This window comes from Salmo salar, chromosome ssa09 (genome assembly GCF_905237065.1).
Source record: "Salmo salar chromosome ssa09, Ssal_v3.1, whole genome shotgun sequence".
In the NCBI taxonomy this organism is placed as follows: Eukaryota; Metazoa; Chordata; class Actinopteri; order Salmoniformes; family Salmonidae; genus Salmo; species Salmo salar.
In genome coordinates, this window is record NC_059450.1 from 141,761,493 (window position 1) to 141,781,531 (window position 20,039).

General features: G+C 44.0%; 1 protein-coding gene across 7 annotated transcripts in view; it reads left to right on the top strand.

Moving 5' to 3' along the window:
- Positions 1 to 1,340: 1,340 nt before the first annotated feature.
- LOC106613172 (phosphatidylinositol 4,5-bisphosphate 3-kinase catalytic subunit beta isoform) overlaps positions 1,341 to 20,039 on the top strand; it is a 74,179-nt gene continuing 55,480 nt past the window's right edge. For 2 of the 7 annotated variants that reach the window (XM_045724730.1, XM_045724733.1), the window contains exons 1-2: positions 1,342 to 1,773; positions 16,110 to 16,186. The gene's annotated coding sequence lies outside the window, so the exon portion shown is untranslated. Of the gene's footprint in view, positions 1,774 to 11,001; positions 11,105 to 16,109; positions 16,187 to 20,039 lie in introns of those variants that run through there. The other 5 variants (XM_045724734.1, XM_045724731.1, XM_045724732.1 and 2 more) reach the window with 5 other exon arrangements.

The window sequence follows — 20,039 nt, forward strand, 5'->3', positions numbered from 1 at the left end:
ATATTAATTTAGTGATGTTATTTCTCAATCAGTGTTATAGGTCATATGAGTTTAGTAATGTTATTTCTCAATCAGTGTTATAGGTCATATGAGTTTAGTAATGTTATTTCTCAATCAGTGTTATAGGTCATATGAGTTTAGTAATGTTATTTCTCAATCAGTGTTATAGGTCATATGAGTTTAGTAATGTTATTTCTCAATCAGTGTTATAGGTCATATGAGTTTAGTAATGTTATTTCTCAATCAGTGTTATAGTCACCCACACATTACATCCTATTCCCCATACAGTGCACAGCATTTGGCCATCTCTGGAACACTACTGGTTAGTTCTGAGACAGCCAGCCATTATCTCGTTTCCTAAACTCACTCATGGGGTGTGTTCAGTATGACGGTGTTCAACGTTGATTTAAACGGAAACGGTACTAAACGACCAGTTGAAAATCTTTGTGATTATGGCGGTCCAGAGGGGGATTACCATATGGTATGCTGCATTGGTTTTGCTATTTCAAATGGTCAGACCCATATTAATCAGGCCACACTTTGTTGCAAACTTACCAAAAGGGAGCAAACGTACCTCAAAGGCTGTTGAAGAACGATGCTCACTGTTTTGGGGAAACCCGTCGTTCAGTACAAACCTTCACTCAACGTAGCAAACATTGAATCGAACTGAACGCACCCCTGTTCTCGGTCAAGAATGACGTAAGAAAATGTATTCGTTTATATAAGCAGGCCAGCAGGGGGCGACACAGCTCTTTCATTAATCGGTTACTTTTCTCCCTGCTTCAACAGTGGACTAATGTATCTGACCAAATAATATTTTTTTTCCTGCGTTTTGCCACTGTGCTTGACAAAATATGATTGATCAGAGGACATACGACCAAGTTGCCAAAGGGTCAACTTGCTGCCCCTTCAATTGATGATGAGGCAACTGACTTGTGTTGCATGGTGCAAACATTATTATTCAATTAATAATATCTAACAAATACCCCTGGCTTACCATTACTTTCTTTGAGACGGTTTAAGTCATAACCATGATGAATCATGTAGCCTAGTTTAATGTGGACTATTTGGGGCAACATGTTGGTTATGTAGGCCTATTCATAGTAGGCTAAGCTATATATTAATGCACTGCCTTTACAGTTATTAGCATTCAAAATAAGGCATAGTGTACCTATTATTTTAACACAGCATCACAACTAGGCAGGCACCAGCTGGCACAGAAAGCCCGGAATAATGACTGGCTCAAGTCAACACGCGACCCCCTCCCAAAATAATACACCGGGATAATCGACGCGCCTTCGGCAACGTTGGAATGTTTCAACTGGCAAATTCCACTCGCGTTTTCCCCCCATCTCAATTAGTTGGAGAGGTTTCAGAACTTTGTGTTTCCGGGTGAAATCTCTGGCCCGAAGTTTCATGCCGGGGATACGAACATAGGAGACGCAAAGCCGGCTGAGCACTAGGCGGCTGCAAGAACAGTGTAGGCTACGCAGGGAGGGGAGAGAATAAGAAAAAAACGAACAGCAGCTGAGCTGTGCGTTTCACCTTCTGAAAAACAGGAAGCCAACGCCGATCTGCCTACCTGGCCGCATTGTCCTGCAGGGAGAAGACAGCGGGCTCTCACGGCTCTTCTTGCCACGCATAGGCATATTATTTTCCTAAAGCCGAACTGTCGTTCTTGTGGATTCAATCGAGAGAAAACAACTTAACTAGGCCTATTTCCTCATTTGTACGGTCGTTATTTTCCTATTCCCAACAAGAATATAACTCAAGGTAAGTCCCTGGCACAATTCCTTCGCTACCTAGAATTAGTAGGCTAGAGTACATGGAGTCATTGGGCAAATCGACCGAGGTGGAGTTGAAGTGTTACGTTGTGTCGAGACCTCACCCAGATTGTTGTTTGAAGTTATAAACCACATTTGCACTTTTGTCGGGAAAATATTCCTATTTTTGTTAAACAATCGGCAACGTTTCGAAACGAGTTTCATGATTGGTTTGCTCTCTGAACACCCTCATCCCTACTGTTCTCATCCGTTAAGTATCTTCCACACCAGGGACCATGTGTACTACAACCCCCCCGAGTTCGGTAGACGATCCAACATATCATCGGATTGTAGTCGTTTATTAATATGGGCCGTTGAAAGCAGCGACATGTTTAATCTCAAAATGATTAGGCTATTTATTTACAATGCAACTGGGTATGTTAAGTGTCGTTTTCAATTTTTCTTTGGTGACTTGTCATTACTCGGGTTTGACGCAGTCGCTGCTGCTTTTCGCCTGTTTCTCATCTCAGCCTGTACAGAACCACGGGTTGACTCAGCCTACGGACCACACGGTGGGGACATGTTTAAACTACACTCGGTAGCATCGTTTTTCTGTCAGGATGTATTGTTTATGTAATCTATGCCTTCGCGGTGTCAAACGGAAGGGAATCCCGCCGTGGAACATTGACAGAGTGGTAAAATAGGGCAAGTCGCATCGACCTTTGTCTCGCGGTAGTTTTAAAACCGGGAAGTTTCTGGAGAGGCTGGGTAGAATTGAGCAGTTCACCGGTGGATAGTGCATTTCGGGAGTTGAGTCGTGACTGCCAGCCTGTCAATGCCGTTATAGATGACTGTCTGCCATGTCCCCAAAAATGTATGAATATGTTATTCAAGTAATTGTAGTAGCACATTGTCATTTTCGCCAGACCTTTTTGCCCCACTTTGTCAGCTTGTAGGCCTCTGCCAGCACTTGGATAGGCTACCTCCGATCACACTTGGTGACAAAAAACAAATGTCTAGTACTATAATTCCAACTGGCCTATGTCTTTGAGACTTTGATATAGTTATTGCTTAGCCAATGTGATGACACCTTACCTGTCTTTTAAAATATTAGTTAAGTGTCGTAATTTTAGATGCAATTTCACTTATATTTCATGAACTCAAATGCTCACGCGAGTTTGAGCATGTATGTATCTCAGATTTTCTCCCTTGGGCAGCAATATGAACCTTTTGGGCGACCTGACGAAGTTAACATAGAAATATAAGTTATAGATCTGTCATTCTCGTTGAAAACAAGTCTAAGACGTGTTAGATCTGTCATGTGCAGTATTTCTATGCTTCCCTGTCTTAAGTTTCATTTTTGCATCTTTTACTTTAGGTTGTGTACACCAGGTTTAAACAGCTGAAAATGCTGTATTTTTGGTTATGGTAAAGATATTTTACAGTGATTTAGATGGCACAATGATTATACTGTTTTGTCACATATACTGAAATTCGGCAAACTATTTGAATTTTAGCGACCAGGAAATGGTGGAGCGATTTTTGAATAGTGCATTTTTAAGTAGGCCAGGTCTAATTATTTGGCAGCATATTCTATAGTGGTTAAAGTGGATACAGTGTGTGACTTAGCTTCACTGTATGACTGAGATGTGTACATTTGGTCCACACACCCGTTTCACTCCCATTCAAGATAAGACAACGGAATTGACACGTGTTACAGCTCAGACATTTTTCTCTCTTCTTTTTTTTTTTTTACCATCTCACTCCACACACAATTCCCATTGCTCTATTATTGTCTAAATAATCATTGGATTCAGACTGTGTGTGTGCAGTGGTGTTGGTTTTGTGAATCAGTGCCTGGCTGGGACCCAAGCACCATGTGACAGTAAGTCAGTAAGCTTCCCAGCCGGACGAGACGAGGGAGCCATGATGTCACAGGTCAGGGGACCGTCAGGGACACAAATAGGAGTGTGTGTCTACTATAGTGTGGCTATGAGAGCCAATTACAACACACACACACACACAGCCCCCCGGAGCACTAACACACGGGGTCTAGGGAAGAGGTGGTGGCGACTGGAGCCATGAATGGAGCATTTCTCTCAGTCATGTGAGAGAGAGCTCTGTTCCTCCGAGGGGGCAATTTGTCTGCATAAACACTTAATACACACACTTGACTTATTTCCACATACAGTACACAAGCACAGACACGCACACCGAAACACACAGTTATAGTAGCTGTGCTCTACACACACACACACACACACACAAACACACACACTATTTTAAGAGTTTGCCCAGAGGGTGGCCATGACTGCAGAACAAATTATATTTCAGAGCTTTAATGCACTTATTGGAAAGAGAGGTTAGATCTGAATTGTCTGTGAGTGATAATATTAAACTATTATAAGTGTTTGTGTGTGTAGCCTCGTGATTGCACTGTGTTCAATAGTGCAGAAAGCGAGGATCATTAGTGAACATGTCATGATTTAGTTGACATTTGGAGCACTGATTGTACACAGATAATTATAAGTATTTACTGTAGCTTCTCATTGAAATGAGTGTCTACTAATCAATTGGACTTCTATTTAGTTCTCTCTTGAAGGATAGTGTTATTTTGAGTTGGTCTGTTAACCCTGTGGGAAACAGAGGGGAGATTTTTAATCTGGCAGTGGGCCAGGCTGCCCCATGTTCGGCGGGGCTGTTCTCAAGCCCCCTCTGAGGTAGTGGGGTGGGGGGGGGCACTGATAACACTACTGACGTCAGTCTCCTTAACAATGCAGCCCTTTAGACAACCTGCTATTTACTCCACAACCAGGCCTCTCCTAAGAAACTTAATGACGGAGTAAAAGTTAAGAAAAGATCTCCGTCTCATGAGAACTTTGATCTCCTCATAGTGAACAGTGATAGCTAAAAGGACTGGTTTCTACAGTTCCTACACCTTTAAATTAGCCAGTTGCAGTGTGTGTGTTGCTCTCTCTCTCTCTCTCGGCATGGGAAACATGTTAACATTGCCAACGCAAGTGAAGTAGATAATATACAAAAGTGAAATAAAGAACAGTAAACATTACACTCACAGAAGTTCCAAAGAATAGACATTAAAAATGTCATTGTCTATATACAGTGTTGTAATAATATGCAAATGGTTAAAGTTCACAAGGGAAAATAAATAAACATAAATATGGGTTGTATTTACAATGGTGTTTGTTCTTCACTGGTTGCCCTTTTCTTGTGGCAACAGGTCACAAATCTTGCTGCAGTGATGGCACTCTGTGGTATTTCACCCAGTAGATATGGAAGTTTATCAAAATCGGGTTTGTTTTCAAATTCTTTGTGGGTCTGTGTAATCTGAGGGAAATCTGTGTCTCTAATATGGTTATACATTTGGCAGGAGTTTAGGAAGTGCAGCTCAGTTTCCACCTCATTTTGTGGGCAGTGTGCATAGCCTGTCTTCTCTTGAAAGTCAGGTCTGCCTTCAGCGGCCTTTCTCAATAGCAAGGCTATGCTCACTGAGTCTGTACATAGTCAAAGCTTTCCTTTTAGTTTGGGTCAGTCACGGTGGTCAGGTATTCTGCCACTGTGTACTCTCTGTTTAGGGCCAAATAGCATTCTAGTTTGCTCTATAGCAAGGCTATGCTCACTGAGTCTGTACAGAGTCAAAGCTTTCCTTTAGTTTGGGTCAGTCACAGTGGTCCGGTATTCTTCCACTGTGTACTGTATTATTATTTATTTTTAAAAAATTTATTTTTGTGAATTCTTTCCAATGTGTCAAGTAATTAACTTTTTGTTTTCTCATGAGTTGGTTGGGTCTAATTGTGTTGCTGTCCCAGGGCTCTGTGGGGTGTGTTTGTGAACAGAGCCCCAGGACCAGCTTGCTTAGGGGACTCTTCTCCAGGTTCATCTCTCTGTAGGTGATGGCTTTGTAATGTAAAGTTTGGGAATCACTTCCTTTTAGGTGGTTGTAGAATTGAATGTATTTTTTCTGGATTTCCTCATCTGGATTCCATCCATTTCAGCTAGCTTGGGATTGTCATCCCCTTCTCCATCTCAGAGACCCCTGCTGGTGTTCTGCCATCTCCCACCTCTCATCCTCCTCCTCTCTCTTCATCCTCTTTCCTTTTCTCTATTCATTAAAATACATTTTACTGTACCGAAACACTCTTCAGGGAAATGTACTCCCCACCTGCCTGTTTATACAATACAGTTGAGGTCAGGTGTGTTTTGTACAGTAGTCCGTGCTCTTGTTAAAGGAATGAGACACCTGTGTCTTCAAATACTGCTGCCACCCACGCACCATCCTCCTCAACTGTCCCCTCGCTCCCTAACTGGTTCTCACACACACACACACACACACACACACTTCCTGCTGTCACAGTCAAATGGAATCACCCCTCACAGCCGTTGATGGCTTGTTGGAAATCTGAAAGGAAGCCAGTGTGTGAGCAGCTGTGCTCCTGTGTGTGTATGTTTGGGGTAGGTGTGTGTCATGCCCCATCAAACAGTCGTATCCCATGAGCCAACTACCTTCTGTGGCTTAATATCCTCAGGTGAGGTCACCTGCATACAGATATATACAGTAGATAGGTTTACACATATAGTGGTGCTTAAATATCTGAGCATATACAGGACAGGCAGACATATAGGAAGTGTGACATGTCCAGTAAGAGAACCAGAGAGAACAGCAGCCTCATGCAATTCTCCTCTTTCCTGCTTCACAAGCCAAGACCTGCAGAGGAATTCAGAGAGGAGCGAGGGAGGGAGGAGCAATGAACATCAGGGAGAAAGGAGTGGTACAGCTATGCAGGCAAAAAATAAAGGAGGATCGAAGGGGAGGTATTGAAAAGGAAGGTTTATTTTATTTATATATATTCGTTTGTTTTGTAAAGGAGAGGAAAAGGTTGAGGGGTCAATGGAAGGAAAGAAATGCAAAGGGCATAAACAGATCTAGTTTTGAATTGAGGGTTAGTATAGAATGGGGGTTGGATTGAGGTTTGCTTGGTGTAGAATGGGGGTTGGATGGCTATACTGTAGAGAAAGAGAAGTGAGGCAAGAAGAGTTTGATGAGAGGGGTAGACTTTCCCAGGCTACCCAAACTCCTTGCTCTGGCCAAATGCTATGCCCACGGATGTGAGTTTATTCTCCGCAATAAGTCTGAATCTGAGTACCTCCCTGACAATTTCTAGAATGCAGACACATTCTAATCATTTTGATTGGTCACAGAAACCAATGGGTTGGGCCAAAGCCAGAACACCTGTGAGTAAAGCTCTGTATTGTAAATTCGTCATTGGCTTTGATACTTTGGTTAGACATGATCCAATCGCTAATGGCTTTGTTTTGTACAGCACTCCTCATTTTGACATCACTGCAAGTGACTTCAACATAGAGTAGCGGAAGAATTCAGTTTGAGTCGTCATGCAAGGGTAGACCGAGGTAGAGAAGAGGGATGTGGTCCTGGCCTGGAGGTTTAGACTCTTCTCTGTAACTTGAGGGAGTGACACTGCCCTACTCACCATGACAATGCCGCCTTAAGGCTGGACACTGCTACAGTTACGCACACAACACACACAGATGTATGTACTGTACTTTTAGTGAACCTTACAAAACATACTGTCATATGTGACCCAAATAGGTGCAGTGAAATGTGTTGTTTTACAGGGTCAGCCATAGTAGTAGTAGTACTGTGCCCCTGGAGCGAATAAGGGTGAAGTGCCTTGTTCAAGGGCACACAGACATATTTTTTTCTCACATTGTCGGCTCGGGTATTCGAACCGGCGACCTTCTGGTTAACGGCCCAACGCTCTTACCACTAGGCTACCTGCCGCCTACCTACTCTCTGTGTGTATACAGAGTGTGTATATACAGTCAGGGACTTTTTCAGTTGATGACATTGGAATATTTTCTAGTTGTATTAAGGTGAAGAAACCCCATAACCTTCTCTCTCCTGCCCTGCTGTGTGAGATGACCCACCCGGCCTGGACACTTTGGTCCGTCTGGGCTGCATTTCCTCTCCCTCATCTGCCTGTTGTTTACCACCTGACCTCTGGCTGTTCTTAACCAAATACTGTACATCACCCATACAGGTAAGGCGTGTTGTGTGACACCTACACAAAAACGTGCACATGTGGATTTTAATGTACATGTAAACGTACGGTATATTGTGCTAGTATTTGTGCGCTGGTGAGCAGACATCATGGAAATGTCTGCTACTCCTTCATCTCACCCGTGTGTGTGTGTGTGTGTGTGTGGGGGGGAGTGCGGTGCACCATGTCCTAGGCTGGGCCAGACCTTTGTTCAGTCAGTCAGGCAGGCAGGCAGAAGGTAACTGATTTACAACGTCCAGGGGAACTCTGACAACTATATCCCCATCACACACAGCCCCCTCCCATCTGGGAGAAGAACAGGGTTAAGGTAAAGAGAGAAACACGCACACATTCCTCTCACACCATCATCACAGTTCTCTTAGATAATTCAAATGTATGGACTATAAGTGTGTGATTGTGTACTAATCTAAGCAGAGCGGTAATATGTGTCGAGGTTCATGAGTGTCCTAGTGTGGCTGTGTATCGTGCTTGTTGGACAGACCAAGGTCTTTTGTTTACGGCCAGGCCGTGATGACGCAGGGTCCTCTGTAAAGCCCCCTTGAGGACCTGTGTGTGTTTGGTGAGAGCGTAATGTGTGTTATGTTGCATTCCTGTGTGTGTGAGAGGGAGTGTGCTCTTGATCACTGAGATCAGTGTGTGATTAAGACTAAAGGATCCTCTGAGTTCATACATATTTAGCAGATGTTATTGGTACCACCTACTCATTCAAGGGTTTTTCTTTATTTTTACTATTTTCTACATTGTAGAAAAGTAGTGAAAACATCAACTATGAAATTACATATGGAATCATGTAGTAAACAAGTGTTAATCAAATCAAAATATATTTGAGATTCTTAAAAGTAGCCACCCTTTGCCATGATGACAGCTTTGCACACTCTTGGCAGAAAATAGTAAAAATAAAGAAAAAACCTTGAATGTGTAGGTTTGTCCAAACTTTTGACTGGTACTGTACATATTTAGCAGATGTTATTGCGGTGTAGCGAAATGCGTGTTCAAAGTTGCTTAGGAGCTAGAAGCAGAGCTTCCATGTCTGTCGGCACCATCTTGTCTAGTTGTTGCTGAGAGGATGTGAAGAGTACAACTACCAGGGCCAGTTTTCCCAGACCCAGCCTAGTCGTGGTTTAAAAGCATGCTCAACTGAGACTCAGTTATCAGATATATAACCCTAACCCAGACCCAGATATTAAGCCTAGTCCTGGTTTAAAAGCATGCTCAACTGAGACTCAGTTATCAGATATATAACCCTAACTCAGACCCAGATATTAAGCCTAGTCTGGGTCTTAATGCATGCTATATGGAGACTGTTGTAAATGCAGCATTTTGAATGGATCTCCAATGGCTCTCAGGTGGAAGGACAACAGCTCTAGCTTGAGGAAACAGTAAGTGGATCGTTGTACTCTGAGACACTCATGGTTTGAAGGTACTATCACTACTAAGTGTGTATTGAGGCATTGTTTTATTATGAGCTATTCTCCCCTCAGCAGCCTCCAGTGATATAAGAAGACAATTCCACAGTGTTGAGATGGTGAGACTGCGCTTCAGAGGGTGCCATTTTGGAATGTAATGAAAGGGGGGTGGTATAGTTAAGAGGGTGGGGGGTAGCAGGACATGGGTAAGGAGTGGGGTCAGTGGGGGGTGAAGAGAGGGAGACAGAGTTGGGTGGGGAGGGTGTGATGATTCACCCCTCAGAATCTGCATTCCTTGCATACCACAGAGGGGATGGGTGATGGGAAAGGTAAGTGGTAGAAAGGGTCTGTGACTGAGCCAGGCTGCCAGTGTGGCGTTGGTACAGTGATAAGAGTGGAACAGTTTGGGAGTTCTTTAAAGGTGGCAGATTAGGTTGTGGTGTGTCTCTGGCTGGTGGGTCTTCAGATCTAGTCAGTTGACGCGTGTCTGTTTTCATGTCATGTAGGAAGTGTTCTCTAGACAAGGTGAAATGGGCTGTTACGTACCTATGGAAATTCTACACCCCCGTGAACTTCATCTAAAAAGGCATTCAATTTGTGGTTTTCCTCCGGATCTACACCACCTACTCCACTTTTCCAAAGTCAAAGTTATAGAAAATGTTCCTATTTTAAGAAGTAAAAAACTTCAATCATAATTGGATGAAGGTGTCTGCATGCTTCCCAGCCAAAACCGTTTGGAATAGTTTGTGCGGATATTGAGATTTTGTGACATTTTTGTTTGCTTTGGACTTTGAACTGTTTGAGCACATTCTCTTTTTTTTTTCCTTGAGGCAAGCCAAAGTCGGTATCCAAAGTCTACAACCTCCCTCTTCGGCGATTGGTCAACAGTAGGGATTCTTAGAGGAAGCGCCTGTCATTCAACGAGAGACGATTTGTCCTCATGCATATTTTTTTCACTTGAGAAATACTGCACCAAACATCTTTGTCAGATGCAAAATTGAGCGACTAAGAACTCCTCGGCAAAAACTTAACTCAAGAAATATGCCATTAATGTTTATCTTAGATTAATTAGGACTATTTTGAGAAAGTGTATACTGGGTGCGTGTGAAGGCTTTCTGTCTGTGTAAGCATCTACGCTCAGAGCAGCACCCAGACCTGCATCATCCACCACGGCTTTGTGCATAGTGCTACGTCACGCTGTCGTTGTTCGACTAGCGCCATGAGCCTGCCCGCTAGTTAGCCATTGATTCAGTGAAGAGCCCAGTGTTGTTTTAGCCTGCAAAGCACGCTTGAACAACAATGCCCCTTTTTTACTGGGGTTCCAGGCAGATTAGACGGACGATGGATCTATTTCTAGTCTCCTCGTCTCTAGTAGAGGGGGTGTGCTGGTTTACAGGAATGGATCAATAACTGCTCGCCTGTGTCTCTGCCATAAGACTGCTAAATATGCTGAACAAAAATATTAAAGCAACATGAAAACATTTCTAACATTTTACTGAGTTACAGTTCATATAAGGAAATCCGTCAATTGAAATAAATGCATAAGACCCTAATCTATTGATTTCACATGACTGTCAATACAGATATGCTATGTTGGTCACAGATGCCCTAAACATGTTTAGGGGCGTGGATCAGAAAGTCAGTATCTGGTGTGACTGCATTTGCCTCATGCAGCTCGACATCTCCTTCACATAGAGCTGATCAGGCTGTTGATTATGAACTGTGGCATGATGTCCCACTCCTCTTCAATGGCTGTGTGAAGTTACTGGATATTGACTTGAACTGGAGCACGCTGTCGATCCAGAGTATTCCAAGCATGCTCCATGGGTGACGTCTGGTGAGTATGCAGGCCATGGAAGAATTGGGACATGTTCAGCTTCCAGAAATTGTATACAGATCCTTGCGACATGGGGCTGTGCATTATCATGCTGAAACATGAGGTGATGTTGTCTGATGAATGACACGATCAATGGGCCTCAGGAATTCGTCACAGTATCTATGTGCCATTGATTAAAATGCAATTGTGTTCATTGTCCGTAGCTTATGCCTGCCCATACCATAACCCCACCGCCACCATTGGGCACTCTGTTCACAATGTTGACATCAGCTCACTGCTTGCCCACACGACGACATACACGTTGCCTGCCATCTTCCCAGTACAGTTGAAACCGGGATTCATTTGTGAAGAGTACACTTCTCTAGGGGCCATCGACGATGCGCATTTGCCCACTGAAGTCGGTTACGACGCCGAACTACAGTCTGGTCAAGACCTTGGTGAGGAGGACGAGCACGCAGATGAGCTTCCCTGAGATGGTTTCTGACAGTTTGGGCAGAAATTATTAGGTTGTGCAAACCCACAGTTTCATCAGCTGTCCAGGTGGCTGGTCTCAGACGACCCCGCAGGTGAAGAAGCTGGATGTGGAGGTCCTGGGCTGGCGTGGTTACATGTGGTCCGCGGTTGTGAGGCTGGTTGGACATACTGCCAAATTCTCTAAAACAATGTTGGAGGTGGCTTATGGTAGAGAAATTAACTTTCAAATCTCTGGCAACGGCTCTGGTGGACATTCCTGCAGTCAGCATGCCAATTGAACGTTCCCTCAACTTGAAGACATCTGTGGCATTGTGTTGTGTGACAACTGCACATTTTTAGTGGCCTTTTATTGTCCCCAGCACAAGGTGCACCTGTTTAGTGATCATACTGTTTAATCAGCTTCTTGATATGCCACACCTGTCAGGTGGATGGATTATTTTGTCAAAGGAGAAATGATCACTAACAGGGATGTAAACACATGTTAAATAAGCTTTTTGTGCGTATGGAAAATGTCTGGGATCTTTTATTGGAATAATGTTGTGTTTATATTTTTGTTTAGTGTAGTTAGTCCTGGTAGCTATTGATTTAACTATCTGCATTGACCCTTTTTGCACTAATTATTTTGACTCATCACATACGCCGCTCTTACTGTCTATCTATCCTGTTGCCTAGTAACTTAACCCTACATATATGTACATGTCTACCTAAATTACCTTATTCCCCGCACATCGACTCAGTACTGGTACCCAGTGTATATAGCCAAGTTATCATTACTCATTATTTTTTTCTATATTTCTCTGCATTGTTGGGAAGGTCCCTTAAGTAAGCATTTCTCTGTTAGTCTACAACTGTTGTTTACGAAGCATGTGACAAATATAACATTTGATTTGTGGGCTGTGTTGCTAGGGGTTTGGTGTGTTGGTTAGCGTTTAGCATCAGGGTTTCCTGGTAGAGCGATACTGACATGGATGGACAGACGACAATGAACCGTATACTCAGTCAGACACACACATAAAAGATGACTCTGTCAGACTGAGAAACACACAGCTCTTGGATGTATTGGGTCATGTGATGTGAGAGCTTTGATAAGCCCAGATCCCCATGAATCCATCCAGTCAGTTAAACATTGACTCTCCAGACTACAAGATCGTATCAGTACTGCGACAGCCACACAGTTCCTGGAATGAGCATGAGTCTGCCGCTTCTAGGGGTTTTTGCTGTGTGTGTCTGCTTGTTTGTTTGACGTGTTCAGCTGTCCATTTCCAAACCCTATTCTGGAGAAACTCAGAATGGACTGTGTGCATGACTGCGTGCAGTATATTTGATTACGGCCATTTCATTCTCTCTTTCTGTGAATTTGTCCAGTCCCTTAAGGTGGGTAATGTGTTCCATCCTGAGTGTCACTGTGTAGTGAACAGACAGACAAAAACACACAACTGAACTCTGACATGTTTTCCTGGGCTGCCCAGGGTCACGCCCTCCTTAACAAGATTGGCCATCTTTGCCATTGGGAAAACACAGGAAGTCTGCAGCCTTCCTCCTCGTGTGTGTGCCTGCAATATGTTTATCTACCATACCACAGAGTTTACATTTCCTCTGCCCATACTGAGTGGATATAGCCCTTTAAATGACGGAGGTGGTGTAATACATGTGCTTTATGTAAACAGCAGGGTAATGTTGTGGTATGTGCGTACTGAGTATATTATGTACAATTTTATAATTAATATGCTTTGTTTAACTGATTTGAACAACCTTTTTTGGGGGGAGGGGCGGCTTGTGGGGTTTTCATATAAGCCCTTTTGGGCTTCCAACCTCACCTGCACACCGTTTTTTATGCAGGAGTGAGGGGGGATGGGAGAGGAAGGGTGAGCTGCAGAAATATCTGAGTTGAAGTGCTTGCAATACCTGTTGTCTTCTCTTGGCTGGAGAGGAAAGAGGAGTGAAATGCCACTTGTTGAAGGGCAATACATATAGTCTCACACTCACAGAGAACCACATCTCTCTGTCCTCTCATTCCTTCTCGCTCAAACACTCACCGACCGCGAGGTCTTGCTCTCTGTAGCCGACGTGTGTAAGACCTTTTTTAAACAGGTCAACATTCGCAAGGCCGCGGGGCCCGATGGAATACTCGGAGCATGCGCTGACCAGCTGGAAAGTGTCTTCACTGACGCTTTCAACCTATCCCTAATCCAGTCTGTAATACCAACTTGTTTCTAGCAGACCACCAAAGTCCCTGTGCCCAAGAACGTCAAGGTAACCTGCCTGAATGACTGTCACGAAGCCATGAAATGTTTTAAAAGGCTCTTCATTGCTCACATCAGTTTCAAATTTGAATGTCACATGTACAACACCATCATCCCAAACACCCTGGACCCACTCAAATTCGTATACTGTCCCAACAGGTCCACAGATGACACAATCTCTATTGCACCCCACTCTGCCTGCACCCACCTGGACAAAATGAATGCCAATGTAAGAATACTGATCATTGACTACAGCTCAGCCTTCAACATCATAATCCCCTCCAAGCTCTGAGACTGAACTACTCCCTCTGCGACTGTATCCTGGACTTCCTGATGGCTGCCCCCAGGCGATGAGGGTATGCAACAACACATCCGCCATGCCTACCGTCTTCACGGGGGCGACTCCAACACCATCGTCAAGTTTGCTGACAACACGACAGTGGTTGTAATCACCGACGACGATGAGGCAGCCTATAGGGAGGAGGTCAGAGACCTGGCAGTGTGGTGCCAGGACAACAACCTCTCCCTCAATGTCAGCAAGACAAAGGAGCTGATCGATGGGGCTGTAGTGGAGCGAGTCGAGAGCTTCAAGTTCCTGTGTCCACATCACTAAGGAATGAACGTACTCCACACCAGGGGATGGAACATAAATCATTCTCCAATCGTTTCGTTCTGAACGGAACCATATTTATTTTAAATTTGGTTCCAATTTTCCCACCAGCAAAATAAAGTTCTGAACCTGTTCTAACGGGGGGGAAAGTATTGGTTTTTATTGTTCCTTTCTGAAATCGATGGGTAAGTGATTTAGTCTGTATAGGAAAGTTGTATTTTGCCGTAACAGCATCGTTGAATAATAATGAAAGACACTCCCACTGTGCTGCCTGTCAGTGTAGGGTGTGATCTAACTGACATTTTGCGGGTGAGGAGAGAGAATTGAGGAAGCTTGCCTTGAAGCACTGGGCATCTTATGATAGGTATTATCTGAATTAGGCCCATAGAATTATACCTACGGAGGAGTGACTTTTTTCAGGATGAACTTTGAATGCCTTTGAACTTTCGAGTTGGTTTGATGTTGGACTAGCTAGCTAGTTTCTGATTGACAGTGAGGGCTTTGCGCAGTCACTTTGTTACAATTTTTGTCAGATTGGAAAAATATTTCTGGAACGGTATTAAGTTTCCCATGCTTTTAAAATTAAGGTTCTGTTCCCGGAAGATGGATCACTTTCGTTTCAGGTTTGGGTTCTGTTCCTCAAATATTTGTTATTTTTTTTAGGTTCTGTTCCCTGAACTGGTTCCAACCCTTGGTCCACAAACACCTACACAGTTGTGAAGAGGGCACGACAGCGCCTCTTCCTCTTCAAGAGGCTGAAATGATTTTGCAGGAGGCCTTGCACCAACAGGACCCTGAACAGCTTCTACCCCTAAGTCATAAGACTGCTAAACAGCTAATCAAATGCTTTCAGAGGCAGTTTGGAACTCGGTAGTGAGTGTTGCAACTGAGGACAGACACTTATTTTATTTTTTATTTTTTTTGTGGCCTACCACTTCGCGGCTGAGCCGTTGTTTGCTCCTAGACGTTTCAACTTCACAATAACAGCACTTACAGTTGACGGGGCAGCTCTAGCAGGGCAGAAATTTGACGAACTTACTTGTTGGAAAGGTTGCATCCTATGACGGTACCATGTTAAGTCACTGCGCTCTTCAGTAAGGCCATTCTATTGCCAATGTTTGTCTATAAATATTGCATGGCTGTGTGCTCGATTTTATACACCTGTCAGCAACGGGGGGGGGGGCTGAAATAGCCAAATCCACTCATTTTGAAAGGGCGTCCACATACTTTTGTTGATATGTTTATGTACACGGCTACCTCAATTACCTTGTTCCCGACACATCGGCGCTACTGCTACTCGCTGTATAATCAGTTATAGTTATTCACTGTGCATTTATTACGTGTCATTCTTTGTTTTGTTTGTTTTTTACTCTGTTGGAAAAGGATCCATAACAAAGCATTTCACTTTTAGTCTACACCTGTTGTTTACGACGCATGTCACAAATAACACTGACACCTCCCATTGATTCTCTGTAACTGATTATGTGTGTGTGTGTGTGTGTGTGTGTGTGTGTGTGTGTGTGTGTCAAAGATCATTATTCAAAGCATCATCCCACACACACACTCCAGGGAAAAACCACACACGCAAAGTAGTCATGCCCTATCAGATTCTATGAAACTGGGCTTATAAAACTGGGCTTACCACACACACACTGATGTTGATCCTTCTGCACCCCAGATGCAGTGTCCCTCCACCTCCCCTGACACCCCCAGCATGGAGAACCACGGGGAATAAGAGCCTCCAGGAGACTGTAGGTAAGACCTGCATGTGTTTGTGTCTTTAGGGAAAACACCAAGGGAATATGTCATAGCCAAATTGTTTGTTTGGGAAGTTAGAAGGTGCTTTTCCCACCTACATTACGGTAAAGAAAATGCTAAATGATTGTAAAGGACACCTGCGAATGTTTGCGTGTGTGTGCTTGCGTGTTCTGGAATACATTGCGCTGAGTGTGCTGGAACCTGGCAGGGTAGTGTCCTGACAGGCGGAGAATTGGAAATCCACCAGCATAGTTTGGGAAAATCTGCTAGGTGAACACTACGTAGCCTAGCCACCATGCAGTTTCGCTTTGCTGTCTAACGACAACCTGAAATATTGGCCTAGTTCACTGCTCTAGGAAGTAAGTCACTGTTCTCCATCCCTAGTTCTGGCCTGTGTTCAGATGTCTGTTATATGAATCCCCCCAGGACCAGGATGGAAGAACTATAGTGTCTCCTCCAGAGTTCTAGAATCTTCTGTAGTAACACGAGTCTGTGACTATGGAGCTATGGCTGACTCCATAAGTGTGTGTGTGTGTACATAGATGCCTGTATACATACCAAAGTAGTGATCTATGGTAAATGGTGACACTGTGCCTCTGCCTGGCTCCTAGCAAGATTTATTGAATCCAATGAACTCAATAAGCAATGGCCTGTCTCTGAGAGCTTTGTGTGAGAGAAATATGTAATGTAAAGCCAAACATGTTTTTATTCTCTTGGACACGTATCTTTTCCATCATTGTTATTTTTTTAAATAAATTTTTATATTTGAGTAATTTAGCAGACACTCTTATCCAGTGTGACTTAGTTAATACATTTTTAAGATGGCTATGTGGGACAACCACATCTCAGTCATAGTACATTTTTCCTCAAAGTAGCTATCAGCAAATTCAGTGCTAGTTGGGGGGGTTAGTTGTGGAAAGGAGGGGGCTGTGGGATTATGTAAGATGCTCGTTGAAAAGGTAGGGTTTCAGATGTTTCCAGAAGATGGATGTTCTACCATTAGGGTGCCAGGCCAGAGAAGAGCGTTGACTGGGAGCTCCCCTCTCGTGGGGGTGAGCGAGACGAGAGGTGGCAGAACAAAATACTCCGGTTGGGTTATAGGGTATCAAATGTTATTTGTCACATGCGCTGAATACAACCGGTGTAGAACTTACTGTGAAATGTTTACTTACAAGCCCTTAACCAAATATGCAGTTCAAGAAATTTGAGCCTAGCCTGAAGGTAAGGAGGGGCATTTCCTCTTGCTTCTCTGTAGGGAAGTACCATGGTCTAGTAATGTATGGTCTAGTAGTAAGTTGCAGGGGTTTGATGGCACAAGCGGGGAGCCCAGCCAACAGCGAGTTGCAGTAGTCCAGACTTGAGAGGACAAGTGCGTGGATAAGGACCTGCACCTCTTCCTGTGTGAGGAAAGGTCGTACTTTACAGATTGTAGAGCATGAACCTACAGGATCGGGTCACTGCTTTGATGTTTGCAGAGAACGACAGGGTGGTGTTCAGGGTCACGCCAATGTTCTTTGCACTCTGGGAGGGGGACAACGTGGAGTTGTCAACCATGATGGAGAGGTCTTGGAGAGGGTTCGCCTTCCCCAGGAGGAAGCGCAGATCCATTTTGTTGAGGTGATTGGCCGATATCCAAGCTGAGATATCTGCCAGGCACATAGAGATGTGTGTCGCCACCTGGGTGTCAGAAGAAATGTACTTGAGTGTCATCCACATAGCAATGATAGGAAAGACCATGTGAAGATATGACTGAGCCGCTGTATAGAGAGAAGAGGAGACGGCTTTGAACTGAGCGCTAAGATGTATGTGGTGCAGACACATCCTGTCCATATCACCTGGTAGGAGTGGCCTGCCAGGTAGGATGCAATCCAAGATTCTAGACGAATCCAAGATGGGTTTTTTTCTAAAGTATTTCTATTTACCTCCGAACCGGAATACCTCAACTGAAGCTAGCTAGCTAACTTGCTATCAGTCAGCTAACCTTTAGCTCGGAAAGCTCTTGCCAGTTCATACAACGCGTTTTAAACCCTAGCATACCGGACCTATTTCTCTCTCCATATCCCTGGATTCCTACCGCAAACTCTGAACCTTTTCATCTGGATCATGGCAGCTAGCTAACCGCAACCCGGGTTGACTACTCCTGGCTAACGTTTCCCTCCCGGAGCAAGCACCAACTAGCCTCGAGCCAGCCCATGCTAGACCCATCTCCCAGCTAGGGCTCCTGGGCTTCTCCTGAAGCCCACTCCTCGGCTACAATATCCGGACCCCTTCTACTGCCGGTACGGGGCACGGAACCCCGCCGATCCTTCATGACTGGAATACCGACATAATCCCAACGGATTAGGCGCGACGTCCCCTGAAGGCCCATTCTGCTAACCGCGGTCTGTTAGCTATCTATAGCATATTGGACTGTTAGCTGATCCTATGGCCAGTTTCTTGGACCACTGTACCCATTTTGCCAATTGGACTTGGACCCCTCTGCTACTTGGAACCCTACTAATTCCACGACCTGGTCTATCGACGTCACCGCACGAGGAGGCAAAAACAGACCTTTACCCCATCGCGATGTCCCTTATGCTAGCTTGCTAGCCCCGGCCCGCTAACTGTCTGAATTGCCTTGTCCCCAGCCAGCCCAACCACTCACTGGACCCATACGATCACTTGGCTACGCATGCCTCTCCCTAATATCAATATGCCTTGTCCATTACTGTCCTGGTAAGTGATTACTGTCTTATTTCACTGTAGAGCCTCTAGCCCTGCTCAATATGCCTTAACCAACCATTTTGTTCCACCTCCCACATATGCGATGACATCACCTGGTTTAAACGTCTATAGAGACTATATCTCTCTCATCATTACTCAATGCCTAGGTTTACCTCCAATGTACTCTCTTCCTACCATACCTTTGTCTGTACATTGTGCCTTGAATCTATATATTGTGCCCAGAAACCTGCTCTGTTTATTTTCTGTTCCGAACGTGCTAGACGGCCAGTCCTTATAGCCTTTAGCCGTACCCTTACCCTACTCCTCTGTTCCTCTGGTGATGTAGAGGTTAATCCAGGCCCTGCAGTGCCTAGCTCCACTCCTATTCCCCAGGTAACCAGCATGAAACCAAGGCTTTTACGTGTTAACCTCTTACATCTAGACGTTCCGCTAGCGGAACACCTGCTCCAATATCCAATGATAGGCGTGGCGCGAATTACAAACTCCTCAAAAATCCCCAAACTTCCATTTTTCGAACATATGACTATTTTACACCATTTTAAAGACAAGACTCTCCTTTATCTAACCACACTGTCCGATTTCAAAAAGGCTTTACAGCGAAAGCAAAACATTAGATTATGTCAGCAGAGTACCCAGCCAGAAATAATCAGACACCCATTTTTCAAGCTAGCATATAATGTCACAAAAAACAAAACCACAGCTAAATGCAGCACTAACCTTTTGATCTTCATCAGATGACAACCCTAGGACATTATGTTATACAATACATGCATGTTTTGTTCAATCAAGTTCATATTTATATCAAAAAACAGCTTTTTACATTAGCATGTGACGTTCAGAACTAGCATACCCCCCGCAAACTTCCGGGGAATTTACTAACGATAAACGTTCACAAAAAGCAGAACAATTATTTTAAGAATTATAGATACAGAACTCCTCTATGCACTCGATATGTCCGATTTTAAAATAGCTTTTTGGTGAAAGCACATTTTGCAATATTCTAAGTACATAGCCCAGCCATCACGGGCTAGCTATTTAGACACCCAGCAAGTTTAGCCTTCACCAAAATCAGATTTACTATAACAAAAATGTTATTACCTTTGCTGTTCTTCGTCAGAATGCACTC